Source organism: Cylas formicarius, unplaced genomic scaffold (genome assembly GCF_029955315.1).
Source record: "Cylas formicarius isolate icCylForm1 unplaced genomic scaffold, icCylForm1.1 PGA_scaffold_10__41_contigs__length_53128322, whole genome shotgun sequence".
NCBI classification, from domain to species: Eukaryota; Metazoa; Arthropoda; class Insecta; order Coleoptera; family Brentidae; genus Cylas; species Cylas formicarius.
Window position 1 is genome coordinate 20,358,418 of NW_026844214.1, and position 21,408 is coordinate 20,379,825.

The window sequence follows — 21,408 nt, forward strand, 5'->3', positions numbered from 1 at the left end:
TGAGATGAACCGTGAGCCCCATACTGATTTTTCAAAATTATTTGACACTGTTGATCAAAACTTATTGACGAGGCTGGGGAGATATGGGATAAGAGCTGCTTGTGCTACACTACCTACCTACATAAACTTCACTACCTGAACGTAGTTTCTCCTTTTCAGACTTTGAATCTCTTTTTAAAATTTTCTAAAACCACTCCGCATCAGTTTGCATTGTTCATGAATCGTAGCATTCTGGGCAGCGGATATTTCGTTTGGTGATAATTATTCCTGGATGAGTTTCGATATTCACTGAGAATGTAACCGTCACTGATATAACCAAGCGACTTCATTGACATCTCTGAGTTGATTATGATATACTTGTGTTATTTATCTTCTCTTGCTTCTTTTCAATGCACGTTCTTTTCGGGACGGAGTCTAGATGGACGATGAAATTATTAACCTTTTTATCATTGAAATATCGGACTTTTTGTGGCTTATTGTTTTATTTTTTGTAACTTTGGTGTTCCAGCATATTTTGAAGATTGCTTTTCTGGTACATACTTGTATTTGTACTTCATCTGATACTGATTCCTCTTTTTCGTTTTCGACAGTTTTTTATGCACTATAAAGTTTGATTCGACCATCTTTAATTTCTTGAGGACGATAATAATCGAACCATGATGTCAAGCTTCATTTTTGCTGATCAATCAGATCCGATTGGGATGAATCAGGAAAAATTGTACATTTCAATTCTAAGGGCTGATTCAAATTGGCGAAAGCTAACCAAAACTGGCATTTATTGTTTTTGACGAAAACGGAAAGTGAAATCTCCCAAACCGAAACGAGTCGATAACGAGTTTTCAGAAAGTGGGACACATTCCGGAATAATGAGTAAAGTTTGAGGGAAAACTGTAACGTAGCAAGGAAACTTTAAACAAGCCGGACGTTAAAACAGAATTATTTATAGTCACCAGCAAACAAATCTAACCGTCCGAGCCTTTTTAGCTGACGGGCTAGGCACACTGAAAAGGAGATGTTCTATTTCTGTTTCTTTTTTTCAATATCAATGTAGAAGCAACAGCCAAAAGGTTTCCTCATGGGCCTTAAATTTTCTAACCATAGTTACAGTGAAAGAAGCGGTTTTATAACGGAGGCAAATTAAAATAGTCTTTGCTTAATGCATTTTCCTCTATCTCTGCAAAGCAAGCGGTGCAAACATTTTCGGAAATAAATGTGGGTAAGTAACTCAAAAAAGACATAAAGCTTTTTAATTAACTTTGTTTCTTTAATAGTATATTATGCAACAAGTGCAAAAAAAGTGTTTTTCTACTCCCGTCTGTAAAATACCTAATTACCCACCGATCTAGCGTGCGGGAAGCGTCACTTTACCACGTCAGTTGTTTCGTTTCCCACGAATCCGAGCCACTTCGGACATTTCCGGGATTTTACCGCCAGGATTTGAGAGCAATCGGATGTTTGCGGAGATATTTCCCACGCTTTTTTTGACGTTGGTCAATTCTGGCGGTCATGTCAGTGAATGAATTCCTGTTTTGCAAAAATTTACGCAAAAACTAACATTAGTAGAAAAAGTATAGTATGCAAATGAGATATATTTAATGCAATAATGTTAGGTAAATTTAAACAATTTAAAACAGTAAACGTTCAAGCATCATGTATGGTGTTTTCTCAGGTAAACACAATATAAGTTATCATGGCAATCTTGATATTTAGAATTAATTTTTTTTGTTAAAAGAGTTGTTTAATTTATTACTTAAATGGTTTTCCACATTTGACTACGCCAATAGTTAATTAAGTTAAGTAGTCTGAAAATTGGTAATGATAGCATTACCTTTAGTGCGCTACAATTCGTGATAAATTATTGTAAGACAGAAACAGTTGTAAAAATTAAACTATGCTCCTCTACCAAACCCGCCTATATTATCTGCGACCAGCCGTGAAGTTACAAAAAACAACACTGCACACTTCAATGCAAGTGGTCCAGCAGTTCTCTGCCGACATACCGACGATGAATCACAGGAGCACGGGATTTTTTTTTAAATGTGTGTTCCAAGAAAATAGGGGAAACCTGTATGAAAATTTTATGAAGACTGGCAATCTATTAATGAAAACAGAATAGTTGCCATGCTGTACTTTTTGTGCAACTGGTCGGGTGTCAACTGCTAAAACATTAAATTCGCAGAATCCTGAGTCACATACTCTATAGCTTTTTGAATATATTCATAAAATTGCATCTAGCAAAAATATTGTCTAGTTGTGTCATCAAATAAATTCTCAGAACACATTTTTATCATTGTCTAAGTCGCCAACACGCAGATTTAACCAAATAAGTACACTTTTTGTTCTTTGACCTAGAAATTCCATTTTTGTTTCTTCTTGCCTCTGCGTCAATCCTAGAAGTTGTTTAAGGTGTTAATAAGTATTTGGGTTAATTAGGATAAATGTGGGGCATTGCATCTTCACGCAATCTCGGCGTCTTAAGTGAAAATTCTCCCAAATACTCTTCCTCGTTTTTATAGATATCGACTGTCATTATCTCAGATTTTTTAAAGCGTTTTTCGGAAACTTTTAAGCTGATAGAGGTAACAAAATTGTCCCTATATACTTAACCGATCTCCTGTTGTCTAATATAGTTTTATTTTGGCAAAGAAAATGTGCGATTCATGATTTATTGCACTTGTATAATTTGAGGTATATTTAGGACATTTTATTAATACAAAAAAGAAAACTTTTTATACGAAAGAGATGTTTACTCATTCTGATCTTTTCCCTGACACCTATATGCAAAACATAAATTTGGTAAAAGTAAAAATAATGTTGAAACGTCAAACGATTGACATAATAACTGAACTGAACATAACCTTAAAACCACGAACCACACAGAACGTTGTCAAGTTCGGCGCTTCACGGCCTACCATATATTCATGACTTTACCTCTACGCAAGTCCAGCGTCTATTACATTATGTGTAAAATGCATTTCTAAGCTAACTAATTCACGCATCGGCTGACTGATATCCCAAGTTGCGCCATCCAATTGACGCGACGCAGGAATTTACTGCTCGCTGCAATCTCGACATGCGCCATAAGTTTCCCGCAAATATTTCATTATGCGTTGCTGGTTAATGCTATGCTTCGAGCGCGTGGAAAATCTAATTCAACTGTTGAAATCGCTAATAAGTCCTTCGATAGTCATTTACTATGGTAAACATTTGTATTTGTGTCAACCTACGCCTCGTCCTTAAAAACTTTGTTCTCATCCGCAACTTTGGCTTTCAGATAACTTTCCGACAACTTCCCGACGGAGGGGACAGAATATTGACGCAGAGGAAAGGTCTGGGTAATGTGTAATAAAGATTGAATTGTTATCTCTAAGATCGTATTATGCAAAATGTCGGACAATTTTTGTTGATAGTTAGTGCTGGAGGGGGTTTTATCAAAACTTTTAAATATAAGCTGATAAATTTTATTTGAAGGAATTTTCTTTGGGCAAAAAATTGAACGGTACTAATATTTGACGGTGCTTGCGAGTCAAAATTCATTCAATTTTTATGATTTGAGAAAATTTGACTTTATATTCAAAATAAGTATCAAAAAATATGAATATTGCAAGGAGAAAATTGTTTTTCCAAATTCTTTATTAACAAATGATTTCTTGCATCGTCGTCGACGTGGAACCGTAGAATGGTAGTTGAGAAATGACCCATTCCTAACTGTCTATAGACATTTCACTAATTCCAGAAGTGTTTATTTTATTGAAAAATAAATACTAAAAATAATGCCAAAAATCATTTTTTCTGTTCTCTTCTCCAAAAACCTAATCATGCACGGATCAAGCGTGTGGTAATATCACTTTTAAAACGTCAGCTCCGTTAACCACGATCGCCTGCCACTTCGGGCATTTTCGGTAGATACTTTAGCAACGGGTTAGCAGATGTTCATGGATATTTTAGGTTGATTTTAAACGCCGATGGTATGTTTGTGAGTAAAATGGCATTGATCAAACGTGTTGCATAATATACTAAAATTAAGTGAAGTAAACAATACTTTTTAAAATATTAAGAAACCTATCTTTCCACCTACCATTGCCAAAAGGTGTTTGTCTCATTTTGTTAACAAAATTGCACGTATATTTATTGCTTCACCTGTAGGACAAATCTCGGGACATATCATGTCCCTAATATCGTACAGATACTGCTGCAAAGTTAACCAGCTTTTATTATTTTTACTTTTGCCTTACGCATTAGCTCCTTTATTGGACTAGTATAAATCAAATTGAAAAAAAAATCTATTAAAATGTTCCAGCAATACACTAAAACAATATTAATTACCAAAAAAATATATATCAATATATTTTTTAAAGTACATACTAAAAAGAATAACTTAGTGGTTTTGTAACTTGTAGAGCGGCTGTACCTGCAGAACATACTACGCAGATCGCAGCATTGGTAAACCTCTGAAGAATTTACTGACACTTATTTTATTAGGTATTTAATTTGTTAATATGTTCTGTAGATGTCGCGTGTTATTTAAATATATTTCCCCCAATTTTTGGTTTTTTAAAGCATCTGACATGTGTTTGAAATTTTGAACTTAGAATCATGATATTAAAATCGGAATTACAGCCATTTGTAGTGACACAAGCTTATCTTTGTTTAATATATTCCAAGTAGCGATGATAACCGAGTTTTAAAAAAACTGTATTTCAGATGGTTATTCATTTTTATTTAGAATGTCGGAATTATACCCATTTGCAATTACCTCATTTTTGTTTATCTTTGTTTAATATATTTCAGCGGAACAACAAAGTTTTGAAAAAAAATTGATGTCAGATTTCTTTCTTTATTGAAAGTTCTATGAAATATCCCCCACTGTCAGTCAACAACATTGCTTTGTGAACTTGTATGCGCTTAAATGGGTATTTTAAAGTAGGGAGTACAAAAATATATTTCCGATACAATAGGTTTTAATTTACTTAACCAAAAACATTTATTTTGATTATATCAAAGCATTATTTGTCTGATTGCATGAATTTTTTTTAACCATATATGGACGAGAAAGAGCAATGGACTGTAATTTTTTGTTTAGTTGAAGCTAGAAATAACGGGGCGATTCAAAAAATAATATATTGATGTAACGAGACGAAAAATGACAATCTCTTTTCTTCTTGGCCTACCTTGATGTATCTCTGGCTGTTGACCGGCACAATTTCGCAATACTTGACGGCACTCGAGATATTAATTCTGGCACGCGGAAAATGCTCTCACGTTGGTCTCTGCCTGAGTCGTACTAGTCCCGATCACAGCGGAGTACGACACCCAAGTGACATACGAGTTTTTCTGGCCATATACCCAGTAAGATTGTCACCAAAATACGCGGAGAATATAACCGCAGGAATTAATTAAAAGAAAACCAATTTCAATTTGCTCGATATAAAAATTCCCCAATTACAAAAATTAAAGAGGAAAAATAAAACAAAACAATTCCGACTGGACGGAACATACCGCCCACCTAAAATGGCAACATTTTATTAATGAATCCAAAAAAAAAGAAAATAATTAACAAAAACCGTAATAACAATTCCGATACCCACGCGAATTCTAAGCTTAAAATTAAAAATTAATATATTGGAAAACATTAATAACTAATATATTGGCAAAGGACAAACCTTTAAAACTGGGCGTTTGAGCATACCCTTTGCCGTCTTAATAGAGACTACTCTCACCACTCCGTCCGTACCCGGATGGACTTCTGTTACGCGCCCCAAATGCCAAGCCAATGGAGGAGAGAGATTTTCTCTAATTAACACCAGGGTGTCAATTTTAATATCAGTGGAGGGATCATACCACTTGGATTTTTGGTTAATGGTGTGAAGATACTCACGATGCCACCTTTTCCAAAAATCCTGATGCATGCGCTATAATAACTGCCAACGCGAGAGTCTTCCCAATTTAACTTCGGTTAAATCTGATTCAATAAATGTGTTAAGAGGTTGAAGATTTAGAAAATGACTAGGAGTTAGAACGCTTAAATCGTTAGGGTCTAGAATTTAGAATCGCTTCAATTGCGGTCAGAACTGTGATGAACTCTTCGTAGGTTAAAATATGGGTTCCTACCACCCGAACAATATGGGTTTTCACTCACTTGATGTTACTCTCCCAAATTCCACCAAAAGTTGGCGCCGAAGGAGGGTTAAAGTGCCACCTTATGCCTTCTCGTGTGGAAGCATTATGCATCTTTTGAGCGAGTTGTTTGGCGGCTCCAATAAAATTAGTGCCACAATCACTGTAGATGTCCGTGACAAGACCACCCCGAGAAATAAACCGTCTTAACGCCGCAAGGAATGCATCGGTAGACAATTCAGTAGCGAGTTCTAAATGCAGAGCCTTGGTGGCCAAGCATACGAAAAGACAAATATAAGGCTTATAACTTTTCGAGCTTCGCATTTTGCCCATCGTTACTTGGAATGGACCACCGAAACCAACCCCACATTTGGTGAAGCATTTTATTTCATTTACTCGCACTGCAGGTAAGTTACCCATTACCGGAGGAGAAGAACAGGGGTTACTTTTAAAACAACGAACGCAAGAAGAGATGACCTTTCGTATCACTCTTTTAGAGGACGGGATCCAATATCTTTGGCTAAGTAAATATTGCGTAGTTTGTAGCCCAACGTGTAAGTACTTAACATGTGTATGCTCCACAATCAGACGAGTCAGCCTATGATCACTTGGAAGTAAACACTGGTGTTTATTACTATATGGAATAGAAGAGTGATGTAAACGTCCGCCCACCCTGAGAATACCATCTTGGTCAAGAAAGGGAGTGAGCTTGCGAAAATATTTCGGGAAGGACTTCAAATTATACGAGTCTTTTTTAGAGAGTGCAGTTATTTCCTTGTTATAATAAAATCTTTGAATTTGCTTGATTAAAATTAAGAGGGCTTGGTCGAGTTCAGATAGAGAAAAACATTCATTTAGCAACAGCGTTGGATTTTTAGTCTTTGAGATGAAGCGCATTATGTAAGCGAAAATGCGATTCAATTTTGATAAAGATGAGAACCGGTCTATTAGGTTATCCCAGCAACATTTCTCTGTAGTCGAAATAGTAAGAGTCGTCTTTCGTCTTTCTAATGTCACTTCGTTGATCTTTAGAGACTCGTTTGACCAAGGGTCACAATGGGAAGTTAGGAATGATGACCCCGCCCACCATTTTTCTAAGTGGAGTAATTCGCAGGGTACAATGCCGCGGGTAGCACAGTCAGCAGGATTTTCTTGTGTAGACACACGAGACCATTGACTAGGAGATACTTTTTCCTGAATATGGGTAACCCTGTTGCTAACAAATGTTGCCCACTTATGGGGTGAAGATTGAATCCACGAAAGCGTAACAGTTAAATCAGACCATGCGAAGACTGAGCTGATGGGTAACATATTTCGATACGACTGCATCACAATTTCGATCAAATCTGCTAAGAGTACAGCCGAGCATAGCTCTAAACGAGGAATTGAAATTTTCTTGAGTGGGGCTATTCTTGATTTGGCACACAAGAAGAAAGTTTTTGCTTGGTTACCTAGCACCGCTCGTACAAATTACAGCGGCGTAGGCACTTTCAGAACTATCACAGAATCCATGTAATTCGCAGAATTTCATGTCATCGAAGGTAACCTTTCGAGGAATAGATAAAGAGGACAAGAGTGGCAGATTCTCCTTGTATAAGGCCCAAGCGGACGACACCGACTCTGGAGCCAGTTCGTCCCATTCTATTCCAGAAGACCATAGTTTTTGAATTAGTAATTTGATAAAGACAGTAACGGGAGCTAAGAACCCGAGAGGATCGAATATTCGTGCCAAATCGGACAGTAAGTTACGTTTAGTACATGCATGCTGTCTGGGATCAATTTTATAAGTAAATGTATCTGAGGTGGGACACCATTGCAGACCCAAAATTTTAATAGTTTGATCACTTTCTTTGTCTAGCGAAACCGGAACTTGGAAGAGCGATTTATCTAAATTGGAAATAAGAAGGGGATTATTACTACCCCATTTCCGGAGTTGAAAACCCCCTAAGACAAGGAGATCGATCAATTCCTTTTGAAGGCTCAAAGCTGCTTCGACAGAATCAGCTGACAATATGTCATCAACATAAACGTTGGTTTTTATAACCTTTGAAGCTCGAGGAAATTGATCTTCGTGATTCTGAGCCAATTGGATTAAAGTTCTAATGGCATGAAAGGGGGAGGAAGAGATTCCGTAAGTGACAGTATTAAGATTATAATCTTGAATAGGATCGTCTTTGGAGAATCTGAAGACAATCCGCTGATAATCTCTGTGAGGTTCCGACATCAGTATCTGCCTAAACATCTGCTTTATATCGGCCGTAATAACGACAGAGTGATTGCGAAATTGGAGGAGTAGAGAGAATATATCTTGTTGAAGTTTGGGTCCAACTAGCAAACAGTCGTTAAGAGATAAGTTATTAGCCGCCTTTGCCGAAGCGTCAAAGACAACACGAAGTTTAGTAGTTACACTTTCAGGTCTAAGTATACAATGGTGAGGTATATAGTATTGATGATTAGTATGTGGCAAAGGTTTAACAAGTTCCATATGACCGGAATACAAATAATCTTGCATGAATAGGTTATATTCTTTGCGGAGTTCTGGATTATGCAAGAGTCGTCGTTTAAGTGAATAAAACCTACGTAAGGCAATGTCTCTTGAATGATCGAATACCGGTAGAGAAGAGAATTTAAACGGGAGATGAAGAATGTATCGACCAGTATTATCTCGAGAGTAAGTTTCAACGAAGATTTTTTCTGCAGCCAGATCTTCAAGGGAGTGGGCGTTTATTTGAGGAATCTGTTCGAGATGCCAGAATTTATTAACAACCTCTTCGAGTGAAAGTGTAGAGGTGCAACAAAGGGTATTGTTTGAGAGAGTTGGTGGTGATGTTGGTACTCGACCTGTAATAATCCAACCCAGATGTGTATTAATAGCCACAGGTTCATTGATAGAGTGAGAAATAGAGCCTTCCTTAAAGAGAAATCCAAATGCATCGCAACCAAGAAGCATGTCAATGGGATTTGAAATATTAAATTTATCATCGGCAAGGTCTAAGTGGGAAAATTTACTAAAGCTAACATCCGGTAAATCAGAGCTGGGCATGTTATCACAAATTTGGGGTATAACTGCAAAATCAAGGGTTATTCGGGGTTCACTGGACATTCGAGGGATAAACGTGCAAGTAACCTCTTGAGAAACGTTCGGGGTGGTATTTCCTAAGCCTTTTACAAAAAGTGAGAGAGGCTTCCGAGTAAGTCCAAGCCTATTAGAACATTTAGATGTTCTAAAGTTCACTTGACTGCCACTATCAAGTAAAGCTCGAACAGGTCTGTAGTAACCAAGCGAGTCTAAAACTTTCATTTGAGCGGTAGCTAGAAGAACTGAAGTATCTCTACCATCAGGGCTAGAATCAATGTTCGTTAAAGCAACTGACTGTGTTCCTGCATCACATTTGTTAATAAAATTATTTGAACTGGTGGAAGGATTATGATCAGGGCTGAGCTGTTTATCATGATGTAATAAAGTATGATGTGGCTTTGAGCATTTTCCACAACGTACACGAGATGAGCATTTGAATGCTGTATATTTTAAACCTAGGCAATTAGTGCACCAGTTTTTGATCTTTACCAACTTATATCTGTTAGCAGAATCCTTTTCTAAAAACTCTGGGCAACTATAAATTAAATGGCCTCGTTTATGACAAACTGGACAATTGGAGGAGTCAGAATTTAAAAGAAAGGTTCTTTTCTGCGATTTAGAGGGTTTTTCCTTTTCCGTTATCTTGGAATCAGAAGAGTGGGAGACAGTATCTAGAGCAACGCATTGTTTTTTGAGAAAGTTTAACAAAACTTCAAAATGTTTGTTTTTGTAGTTAATATCATCTAAAGAGTTTCCGCATTCCAGCTCAAATCGAGTTGCAGTGCTTGAATCTAAACGATCGAATAGCATGTAAAAGAGAACAAACTCCCACTGTTTAGTAGGATGACCTAAGTAGTCGAGGGCTGATAAATGTTCGGAAAATTTATCTAATAATGACTGCAGGGCCTTCACGTCCGTTTCACTCTGGAGGGGTTTTATTTTTTCTATTTCGCGCCAATGACTGACAGAAATCAAGCGAGAGTTCTCATAGCGCTCAGTCAATGTCTTATAAGCAATGATATAGTTACCTTCAGTTAAAGGATTGCACTGTACAATGCTCAATGGGGGCCCTTCTAAGGAATTTATGAAGTATGTAAACTTTTCAACATTTGAAAGAGTTAAGTTATTGTGAATCATAGAATTAAAAAGGTCGATGAATGTCTTCCAATTGCGCAATGAACCATCAAATTTTTTCAATTCTAATTTAGGCAGCTTGATGTGACTTGGAGTACTGGGGTTAATTTTAGTACCATCAAACAATTGGGAATAAGTAGCGGCAATCTTGTAATATGTGTCGTCAAAAACTTTCCTAATATGTCTCTGTTCGTCCAGGTCACTATCGTCAACCGTTGCCAAAATATTTAAAATAGCTGCATGTTGGGTTTCAAAGCCCGTAAGAATAGCTGGTAAATGCATATAACGAACCTTGAACTCCATGTGAATTGCATTATCTGTTAAAGCTCGAGTAGCCACTGCGAACATTTCGTTCAAACGACTAGAAGCATTATCTCTTTGAGCTATCAAACCTTTAAGTTTTTTATCGCTCATTTTTTGTTTTTAAGCAAAGGAATAAATGTGAAGGAAAAATTGATTATATCAATTACGGTCAGCTAATTGAGCCAAAATACAACAAGCTGAACTCTACAATTTCCTAAAATGATCACAATAATAATAATCAATAAATAAATAAATTTAAAATATTTTAGTTAGTAGTGGACAATAGGCACTCCTATATAAATGATTGCAAACACCGGAGTGACGGGGTGACGGGGGGAGAGGGCGAGAGTAGAGTGGCGTGTAAATTTTTTGATTAATGAGCTAATATTTAAATTAGAGTATTTGAGAGAATATTTAAAGAATGCGATAATTAAATGCTAAACAAAAAATATACAACGCCGAAATAATAATCTTCCTTATGCGACAAAAAATTTTTGAAAATACCAATATATTTTTTGCGAGTACGCAGTGCCGAAAATAGCGCCATCGATCGTTGGATGCGACGGCGACGTCTAGGTTAAATCGGTGCGAGATCGGTACCTGTCCGAATGGAACCACAAAAAATCTCAAATTTTTAAATTCTGTTCCTTTTGAAACGAGCAAACTGAAATTTGGCCACGTTATTTTCGCGATTAATTAAATATCCGTGATCGATTGGACCAAAAAATGGGCGAGAAAGAGCAATGGACTGTAATTTTTTGTTTAATTGAAGCTAGAAATAACGGGGCGATTCAAAAAATAATATATTGATGTAACGAGACGAAAAATGACAATCTCTTTTCTTCTTGGCCTACCTTGATGTAGCTCTGGCTGTTGACCGGCACAATTTCGCAATACTTGACGGCACTCGAGATATTAATTCTGGCACGCGGAAAATGCTCTCACGTTGGTCTCTGCCTGAGTCGTACTAGTCCCGATCACAGCGGAGTACGACACCCAAGCGACATACGAGTTTTTCTGGCCATATACCCAGTGAGATTGTCACCAAAATACGCAGAGAATATAACCGCAGCAATTAATTTAAAAAAAACCAATTTCAATTTGCTCGATATAAAAATTCCCCAATTACAAAAATTAAAGAGGAAAAATAAAACAAAACAATTCCGACTGGACGGAACAATATAATTTATTTTTCTCTGTACTGTAATGTCCGCGTTTATTACATTACATTACATCAGCGCATTATGAATATATTAAAATTAAATATGTTACGCGAATATTAACATTGTTTTCGTGGTTTCATTGAGGGTCCAAAGCCCGTGTGAAATTTTGTCTAAAAACGAAAAATAATACGTTTTATACTTTCGGTTTAGCATTTGTAATTGAGTGTGTTTGAATTTGCTGCAATTGTCTAAACCCCAGTACTGCGTATCCGTAGATATATCATGCGTTGTTTACTTAGCAAATAGACATATTCCGCCTATTGGGCGCTATTTATTGTCGTGCATGTGTTTGTCTGTATGTTGGAACCATGCATTGAATGCTATTTAAATTTTTAGATATAATTTGCCGGACGTGAGCAACACAGTTTCATTAAATGTTGGTCCTGAGAGGCGGACATGAAGATCAATATAAAGGCTAACAGAAATATATTCCGCGTCAAACCAGCGAAGCAGAGCAAAATTTTCCAGTTTCTGTTTACGTCGACAAAGCGCATGCGATATTGTTCGCCCTGTCGAACTCTTCAATTTATAAAATGTTTTCATTTGTCGATTAAGCATGCTTTTACCTTTGGAAACACATCCCGTGTACATATACTATAAATAAATACAAGAGAAAGAAATTTATCTATTGTGTGATAAACTATCGAGTCTATCCTACCACCACATTTGGCTACAGGAAAAACTAGACTTCTACTCAGTCAGTTTGAAATTGTGTAAGATATTGGCCTTGATTTTGAAAATTAATCATGATTATTTAAATTATTTTTAAGTGTACACAGGACGGAAAGGTTGTATGGTCCTTGGGTTTCAAGAATATCTTTTCGCAAAGGTTTGATTTTCTTCGCCAATTTTTTAAATTCAAATTTAACATTTTTAAAAGCAGTCTGAATGACAGCCTTAAACCAGACATAATAAATTATATAATAACATAATAAAAGCTCAGTTTTTCAATTTCACTCGACATCTCTAACACCAAAAGAGCTGTGGAAATTTTAGCAATAGCAATAATTATCATTTTTGAGAGTACACTGTTTCTCGAGTCTTTTCTGATATTGAAAAGATAAAATCTACTTTTGATGGATGTTTTTGTGTAGAATTCACTGGCATGTATTATAACTCAATCACTACAGAACTGATAAACCCAAGTCTTGTATATATTATGATCCACAATTTTGAATACACCACACGTGAGGCCGTCTAGACCAATTTATTATGAATATGTACCTTAAATCGATACTTATCCAGTTAGGAGTTCCGTTGCTACGCTCGCTTTATTTCAAAGTTTGAACAACTGCTCTGCCAAGGTAAAACTCCCAAGTGTGCTCGATATGTTTTTTAAGAAAACAACGACCACCGGCTTTATCCTTATCGCAATATGTGATCTTCACCTTTCCGTGTTTGTTTATTCTCTTATAAGGTTCCATTCTCGCAGCGACCCTCCCTACCTAGAACTTAATCACGGTAAAGCTTTTAAAGCTAATTTTCAACTCTCGCGTTTTTGCGGTTTAACATGGTTAAGAAAATTTGTGGACATTTTTATTACCAAAACTAGATTTGCGTTATCTTATTTTTCATTGTTTTGTTTATCTTCCATAAAGTAGCATAAATGTTGATATTTTAAATGGAACACCCTGTATATTAATGTATTTTAGCGGTTTTCGAGAAATACATTATTTTCCTTTACATACCTCTAATTAAATCTTTATTACAGCCATATTTACAAAGAGCTGAAATTTTGACTATAGTTTTGGAAGGTCTTATGTTTTATGAAATCCACTCTGTAGTATAATCCATAATTTGTCATCTATGCTGAAAGAAAATTAAAAATTAAAAAAAACATATTAAGGACTCGGAAGTAAAAGCAAGTTTTTGTAAAAAGATTAAAAATGCCTTCAATTGATATATTTTGTTCCTATTCCTAAATATTAAGGACTCCGAAATAAACTCAAATTTTTGTAAAAATGGGATTGTTTATATATCTGTCCTTGGTAATCAACTCTATCGAACACTTGCAAATTTTGTCAGTTAATGGGGTATTATTAATACCTCTAATGGAAAAGTGTCCGCAAACTAGTTGTGGTAGCAAATTTCTACTCGAAGTCTGAATTTAGTTTTGGTTAGTTTAACTTATTTTGTGATTATCCAAACATATTCTCGTCCATTGATTGTAAATTGTAAATACTTTTAATTTATAATTGCTTCTTCGCGTCTTTTGTTACAAGTTTTCGAACAACACATGACAACCGAGATCTCAATTCGAAGCTAGAATTGAGAAAATGGTTCGAGATTTTTGATTACGATTTTTAATTTTGTGAGTGCCCATATTGCCAAGCAATGTTTGTGCTATTGTTGCTACATGAAGTACTAACAATAAAACTATCTTACAAAGAATGCAAAGATGTACAAAAATATTATTTAAAGTCTCAATTTTTATTGTGGTAGTTCACATTTGGTACTGTGATAAGTGAATTCCGAGTTTTGAAAAGTGCAAATTTTGTATAACATTTCTATTGACAAGGTAGGCTATGTTGTAGAACTTGAAGGAAATGTGATAGGAGAGTAATACTTGATTCAAGTAATTTTGCTTCACGATACTAACTATCCAACTTTTAAAAGTTGCTACTAACCACACAAAATCTTTGAAAAAGTGGCCAGTCAGTATGTGACGAAATACAAGCTATTAAGAGAAGCAGGTGTTCTGAAAAAACGCATCATAATAGATATCTTCGTACCTTTTAGTCATAGATATTTTCAAGTCCTCAAAAACGCGCATTTCTATTGACTTCCTAATATATACTGATTTAATACTCTATAATATCAAAGATAACAAAAGAGATAGAAAACCGAAAAAAAAAACAGAAATGAAAAAAAAAATTCAAAGAATTCTCACTGAAGAGATTAAAAAGCGCCTTCTACTATGTTTTTAACTTTTTACTGAAAATGAGACCTTCATATATAAAATTCATATTATTTTTTAAGAAGCAACCAAACTACCCAATTGCTTGACAAGTTATATGTTTTATAACTGTCTTCTTTATAATAGTTGGCAAAATAGAAATCGGTCTAATATTTCAAGGAGAATCTACCCTGCCAATTTTGATTTTATAAAGTGGTACAAAAAATGATTATTTCAAACACCACCGAAATGAACCTTTCTAAGCTGATCGAAAACCACGGTGCATGAAGAGTGTTATGAGGCAATTTGATGAGTAAATCGACAGAAATTTCATTTGTGCCAGAAGATTTTTGATTTTTAATAACTGTCAGTGTTTCAAATCTTTCGGAGAGAAATGAAAGTGGGTGCGCAAATGTGAGACAGTTCAAAAGGTCATTACCAGTTGGAGGACGATCTTCTGGCCAGAAAAACTAAATATCTATTCCAACCATCAGAGTCCACCTGCAAGCCACTGTTGCCGAAATCGTTATTAAAAAGAGGCCCAAATTTCAATCTTTGACAGCTGTTTGAAAACGCAATAAATATTTCTGTCCCTGTTTTACTCCATTTTTTCTTCGATTCTCCCTGTTGCAAATTATTCTCGGGAAATGTCGAAATTAGCTTCGAATTAAAAAGGAAATAAATGAAGAAAGTTCTGACGAAAACCACTTCAGGGTCGTTCGCATTGTACGAACAGGTTGATTAATATTTGTTAGCAAAGATTTTATAAAACAACTTTTCTAATTAAATTCGTGAAACTGTTCAATTTTCTGCTGCTCGTGGACTAGAGTCTTTAACTGACAGTGGCGTACAGCGCGGTATGATTTATGAATTCGAATTCTGAATCATCGTTGGCTGAAGTTTTAATTAAATCGTCTAGTGAAACTTTACATATTTGACAATGCAGCCCGCGGTAGAATTGTTTCGCATCGAATAGACAAGCAATTTCAATCACCTTGACTTATACGTTACACTGTTGAGGAAGATATAAAATATGTCAAAAGATAACGTTTTATTCCCTCTTCACGATATTAAAAAATCAAATCAATATGTCCAAAGCTGTATAAAAATATGTACCAATTGAATTGAAATAGCTCATTACAGTTTCAATTTAAATACCATTTTCGGTTACGCCTATTTTCGTTAAAGTTGTTTCGGATTTTCCTAATAGTGGAGCGCCGTAAGGCATAAAAATGGTAAAATCTCGGAACCCAGGGCCAGTTAATGAATCTGTATAACAAGTGTTTGACTGCATTATTAAAACCTCAAATAAAAATATTTAAAAAAAAATTGGCCGATCTCCATTATAACAATTTTTATAAACAATTTACTGAAAAATGAAAGGCGCAAGGGGGAAAAATGTTTACATAAAGATCTTAATTTTATACGTAATAAATTATGTTTGCAGAGTAAATTCAATGTTAATTTATTAGAGTTTCGCAAAAGAAAATTTAACCTTAACTATATCGATTATTGTTCATTATTGTCGTCGTCGTCGTCGTCGATTTCGTTGATGTAGATTGTAGGTAAAGGATTAGTACAGCTATCACCATTGCATTCTAAGCAAGCTGCAGTGCAGTTTAATCCACTTTTCCTGCACCCACAAGATGCTCTACATCCTGTTTTGCATGCGCAAAAAATAATTTTTAGTAAAGATTCTGGAGCTGGTCGCTTGCGGTATCAATATTCCGCGTTCATTTTTCCAACCCCATTCTTCTGGTAATATTTCTTTTCCGAACCATGTTTGAACTTGTAAATATACTCTTATGAAGTGTTCAAAAGCGGCATCTGCAGTAGGTGGTAAAGACAGCTGTTTAACGCAGGTATTTTTGGCAATTGCTTTCAAAAAAGAGTTATATCTCAATGCATTAAGATCTTTTATTTTTTGAGGGGCATTATATAAAGCAAGAGTGCATGTAACACCAGCTTTAAAAATTTCATCGATGTCTTTGCATTCATTTTTAAAAACGTTCGCAGCATTTTGCAAGTCCGTTCGTTTTTCGAAATTTTTTGCAAACACGTTTTTGCCACGTTGGAAAAAAGCTGACGTCGTGTCACATCCAGTGAATGCATGAAGAACAGAATATGCTTTTTACACTTTGGTAATATTTTTTCTAAACTCTTAGAAGAGTACGCTTTTTGTAGTATTTTGCCTTTGGATGGTTTTCCAAAATAAATTTCTCGGTCTGGTGGTGAGAGCGCAGTCAATAAAACTAAAAGAAAGTCCATCCCCTCTTTCCACAGAAGAAGCTTTCAGTGTTGGTATTCCTCTAGTGACTTTTATAATATCTCTTAGCTCAGAGCTTAATTCAGAGCGATTTTGCCACAAATGAGGCAATCATTATTTATCACTATTCGATGGTTCACCAATTTTGATACGAGGCTGTAACAACAAATATTACTAATATCACTTTATATCACAATTAATTAAAATTTCAGATGTAAGGATTGAAATTTTCTTTTTTTTTAAACAAAAAGGTGAAAAAATCGGAATTTTCACTATTTTTCCTATTAATTAAATTATTATTTCTGCATAAATAAAATATATAAAAATAAATCAACTGTTTGTGTAAGCACTATCTTATAGGAAATTTCATGCAGATTCCAAATATATATTAAATTTTACTATTGAATATTCACAGTTGTTTTCAAAACCATGTAATATAAATAATAAACAAATACTTACTATTTATGCCACTATTTTCAAAGTTTGTAAAACTCAGTAATTAACTTTTATCACACTCACTGTACAATAATATATTTATTTTTTAACTATTTTAATTTTTTTTTTCAGAGCAAACAACAACTACGTATTAAGCCTAGCAAGTTGCCACGTGTACTATTCTGTTAGGGCCCCCGTTAACAACACCCAACAGCTGCTGTTGCCCCCTCTATTCCCCTCCCGCCCTTCATCGTTATACCTATAGTCCCTTGAGACCCAAGATGAAGTTTGTAATAGTTCTTCTTTTTAAAATCTAATTTTACACTAATATAACTTAAGGAAAACTCCAAAAAATTAATAATTATTTATGATAATTCTTAAAAAAATAAGATCGCACAAAATATTTTTTTAAACATTTTTCTATATGGTATTAAAAACACATTGCCAAAGTTTATAAAAAGATTTATTGACTGGCCCTGGATTCCGAGGTATAAACCTTACGGCGCTCCACTATAAGCGAATAGGCGCGACCAGAGTCGACGCGCCGACTCCATATTTATCCTTTCTTATTATGTCAAGTAAGCGGTATTTTAAAATTCATATCAACTTCATCGTACGAAGGAAGTAAAAAAAATAATCCACCTTCGAAGGCTGCTGGTGTAAATTTCTGTTTATTTTGTAATGGAAACTTGGGAATTACTTTCGACACTAAAAGGTTTTGATAGCATAAAAAGTTGGAAAGTTTTTTAATGGGTTTAATGGACTTTTAACAACGAAAATTTCCGTTGACCTGGCCGGATAAATTTGTTAAGCCCAGCGCGTTTTCCTTTAATGGAACTTCTTAGCGTTGTCTATCTGAAAACTCCTCCTGAGGTAGCCGAAAAGTTGGTAATTATGGCGTAAAAAACTTGAGTTGCCTTAATAATTTAATTTCTGTGCGCTGGGCATATTTCTGTGTAAAAAAATTCGTTTGCATTGCTCATTTTGTTTTATTGCAGTCGATACTTTTGAATTCAACATATAAACGTAGGTCTGCAAGTACTTGTTTTTTTCAAAATGCAGATTGTTAATTTTTGAATGTAATTATGGTTTATTTTATTTGTATTGCAACTTTTCTTTCTTTTTGGTTGAATTAACACGTACTGAATTTCATTTTAACTGGGCGAAATTTAATTTGCGTATGCTCAGAGTTACACAAAGTTCACAAAAGCTGACAGAAAATGGGTAAGAATATTTATCACGATAAGACTGTTGTTCTACAATAACAACACAGACAATAATTTTAAGCCCCTGACCACACATATCCTTAAGATTGTATATTAGTCACGAAGCATTATTGGACACACAGGGCGTTTCAGTTGTTTGTTGTTGTTAAGAGTTGAAGAGTTGGCACTGTTAAAATTCATGTTCCTATAAATCTGGGCCGTAAAAGCGTAGTTATCAGGATATAGAGCGTTAAGTGTGCCCTTTTCTCCATTATATCCAAAATAATGGACAAAATTAGTTATTTGGGTTTTTTTTGGGATATGATAAGTTCGTTCATATTGCTGAGAGAGAACGCTTCCGTCTTGTCAGCACACCCACTTATTACATTTTTGCATTTTTTATTTAAATTTCGAAATTTGCATTATCATTAAGATAATAAATTCAAGGCTAAAAAATTTTTTGTTATTACAAATTACAAAATTAATTACGTCAAAACAAAGTTAACTCATACATGTAAGCTACTTTGAAGAATTTGTGCATGGCGTTATTTACGAAATGTCTCACTTGATCATAGGCATCTCTAATTCTATACACAAGTTCGTTTCTTGTTTGAAAGGGGGTTGTATCTGGCCTTTCCTTTAAAAATCCCAAAAAAATAGTCCAACGGATTTAAATATGGAAATTGCGGAAGCCACGCATGTGGTCCTCCACTAGCAATCCATTGAGATTGCTTTGCGAATACTGAATATCCAGGCAGTTTCTCAAAAGCATCCCATAATTTATTTCAAAACGGTCGATGCTGGTGATAAGATTTATTGCATAGAATCTTTATCTGTAAAACCTATGCTGTATGATTTTTTAGCTACCGTCAACGCGTGTGGATGTCGGTGCTGTTGCTCTGATTAGTTTTAAGGCTCGGGTTGATTCTTATTGCTAAAACTTAGTTAAGTGATCTGTTTCATACTCGCTTATATATCTACGTCAGCTGAGTGCTTACGTCTGTTGTGTATTGCGTGAAAATACTCTTAGTTAGGAGTTTAGACTGAACACATTTCATTACCGCCAGCCCGGTTCGATTTTTTGTGGCGTTCAAAAAAGGTATAACTTTTTCTGGCTCCCGTTCACTTTCGCTACCAGGACCGATCAATATAAAACGCGATGTCCTGTAAGGAGTGCAATACATCGCTGTCTTCTTAAAGGCCCAGTGTTAAGTGCAGTGGTTGTGACTGGAACTTGCATGCCGACTGTGAGGGGCTGTCGAAGAAGGCAGCTTCTTGTATCTGAAGCATATAAGCGCCTTAAACGCTCTGGCAATATATCTCAAGACTTCCAGAGTCTGATCCAGATCAAGATAAGCAATCGGCAACGGATAACGAATGAAGTTCTAAATGTCCCAGTGTTTCGGTTGGGAGCCCTTCGTCCTGGTGGAGAAAGCTCTAGAATCCGACCGCTAAAGGTCGTAGTTGGAAATCCTGAAGTGGTTAAAAAAATAATAAAACAGAAAAACAAGCTTCTTACTGGACCGTTTAGAAACGCCCTCTCAGCGCGACTTTTTGGGGCAGAAAAGGAAGGAACTCAAGGACAGACACGAGAGAGGTGAAAAGCAGTTAACAATCAAATATATTAAAGGTGGACCTTCAATCGTTAACATCTCGGCTCCAAAAAAGTAAGCGTCGTTTCCTTGCCTTTTGTTTACACCAATATTTGCTCATTGCCTACCAAATTTGATCTTCTTGTTGCTTATGTGAGTTCCGTTAAACCTGCCTGTATCTATTCCAGGATATACAATTTATTGTTCCGATCGACCTAGCAGGCGGGGTGGCGGCGCTTGTGTTTACGTTTCTGATCATATTGCCGGTACTTACAGGATCAAGCTCTTAGATTTAAGGATGGGTCAGATGGTGGACGCTGTTTGTCTATCATTTACCAGTTCTGATTTTAGTTTTTCACTCGCCTGTGTATACAGTCCGAGCGATACTGATAATGATTCGAATCTTCAGCTCTTACAATCCATGAACAATTTTGTCACGAATTCCGTCAACCCTGTTATTGCTCGCGACTTTAATTTCCCAAGAATATCCTGGCCTGTTACTTTAAACGACTTTGTCCCCACTTCATGGAATACATGTTCCTAGATTTTTTGTCAGATTGTAATCTTAGTCAACTTGTTGAATAACACACGCGATTCCGAGAGAACGACACTCCGTCAACTCTTGATCTTGTAATTACTCCGGATCCCAATTTATTTGACAAATTGGAGCTTGATTCTCCAATTGGAAAATCTGATCATGTCGTTATTGAGTTTCGTATTCAAGCCTTACGTTATCCCAAGCAGGTCAATAATCGCAAAATGTTATGCAGGACAAATTATGCAAGATTAGCTGCAGACTTTCCTGATAACGACGTTAATGATGCGTGGACATATTTTCTGTCTACTCTGGATTATTACATAGGCACAAGCTCCAAAACTTATTTTGTGAAGTTCAATTCTGAGAAACCTTGGTTAACTGGACGTCTGTTCAAACAAATAAAACATAAGAAAGCTCTGTGGCGTAGATTTAAGGCCTCTGGCTCTGCTTCCGATTATGCTTTGCACATAAGAGTTTCTAATAGTTTATCCTTGGAGGTTAGAGAGGCGAAGTCAGCATTCAAAAATGACCTCCTCAATCGGCCCAAAGCGTTTTATTCTTATGTCAGACAAGATGTATCGTCTAAGGTATCCCTTCCTGTCATTAGAGATACCTCGGGA

At 35.7% G+C, this 21,408-nt stretch overlaps 1 protein-coding gene across 3 annotated transcripts in view; it reads left to right on the top strand.

Moving 5' to 3' along the window:
- LOC132700815 (neurotrimin) overlaps positions 1–21,408 on the top strand; it is a 314,147-nt gene that overhangs the window by 44,038 nt on the left and 248,701 nt on the right. Inside the window, exon 2 of one of the 3 annotated variants that reach the window (XM_060668378.1) lies at positions 3,275–3,329. The exons of the other annotated variants lie outside the window; for them this stretch is intronic. The gene's annotated coding sequence lies outside the window, so the exon portion shown is untranslated. The remainder of the gene's footprint in view (positions 1–3,274; positions 3,330–21,408) is intronic. 3 annotated transcript variants of the gene reach the window in all.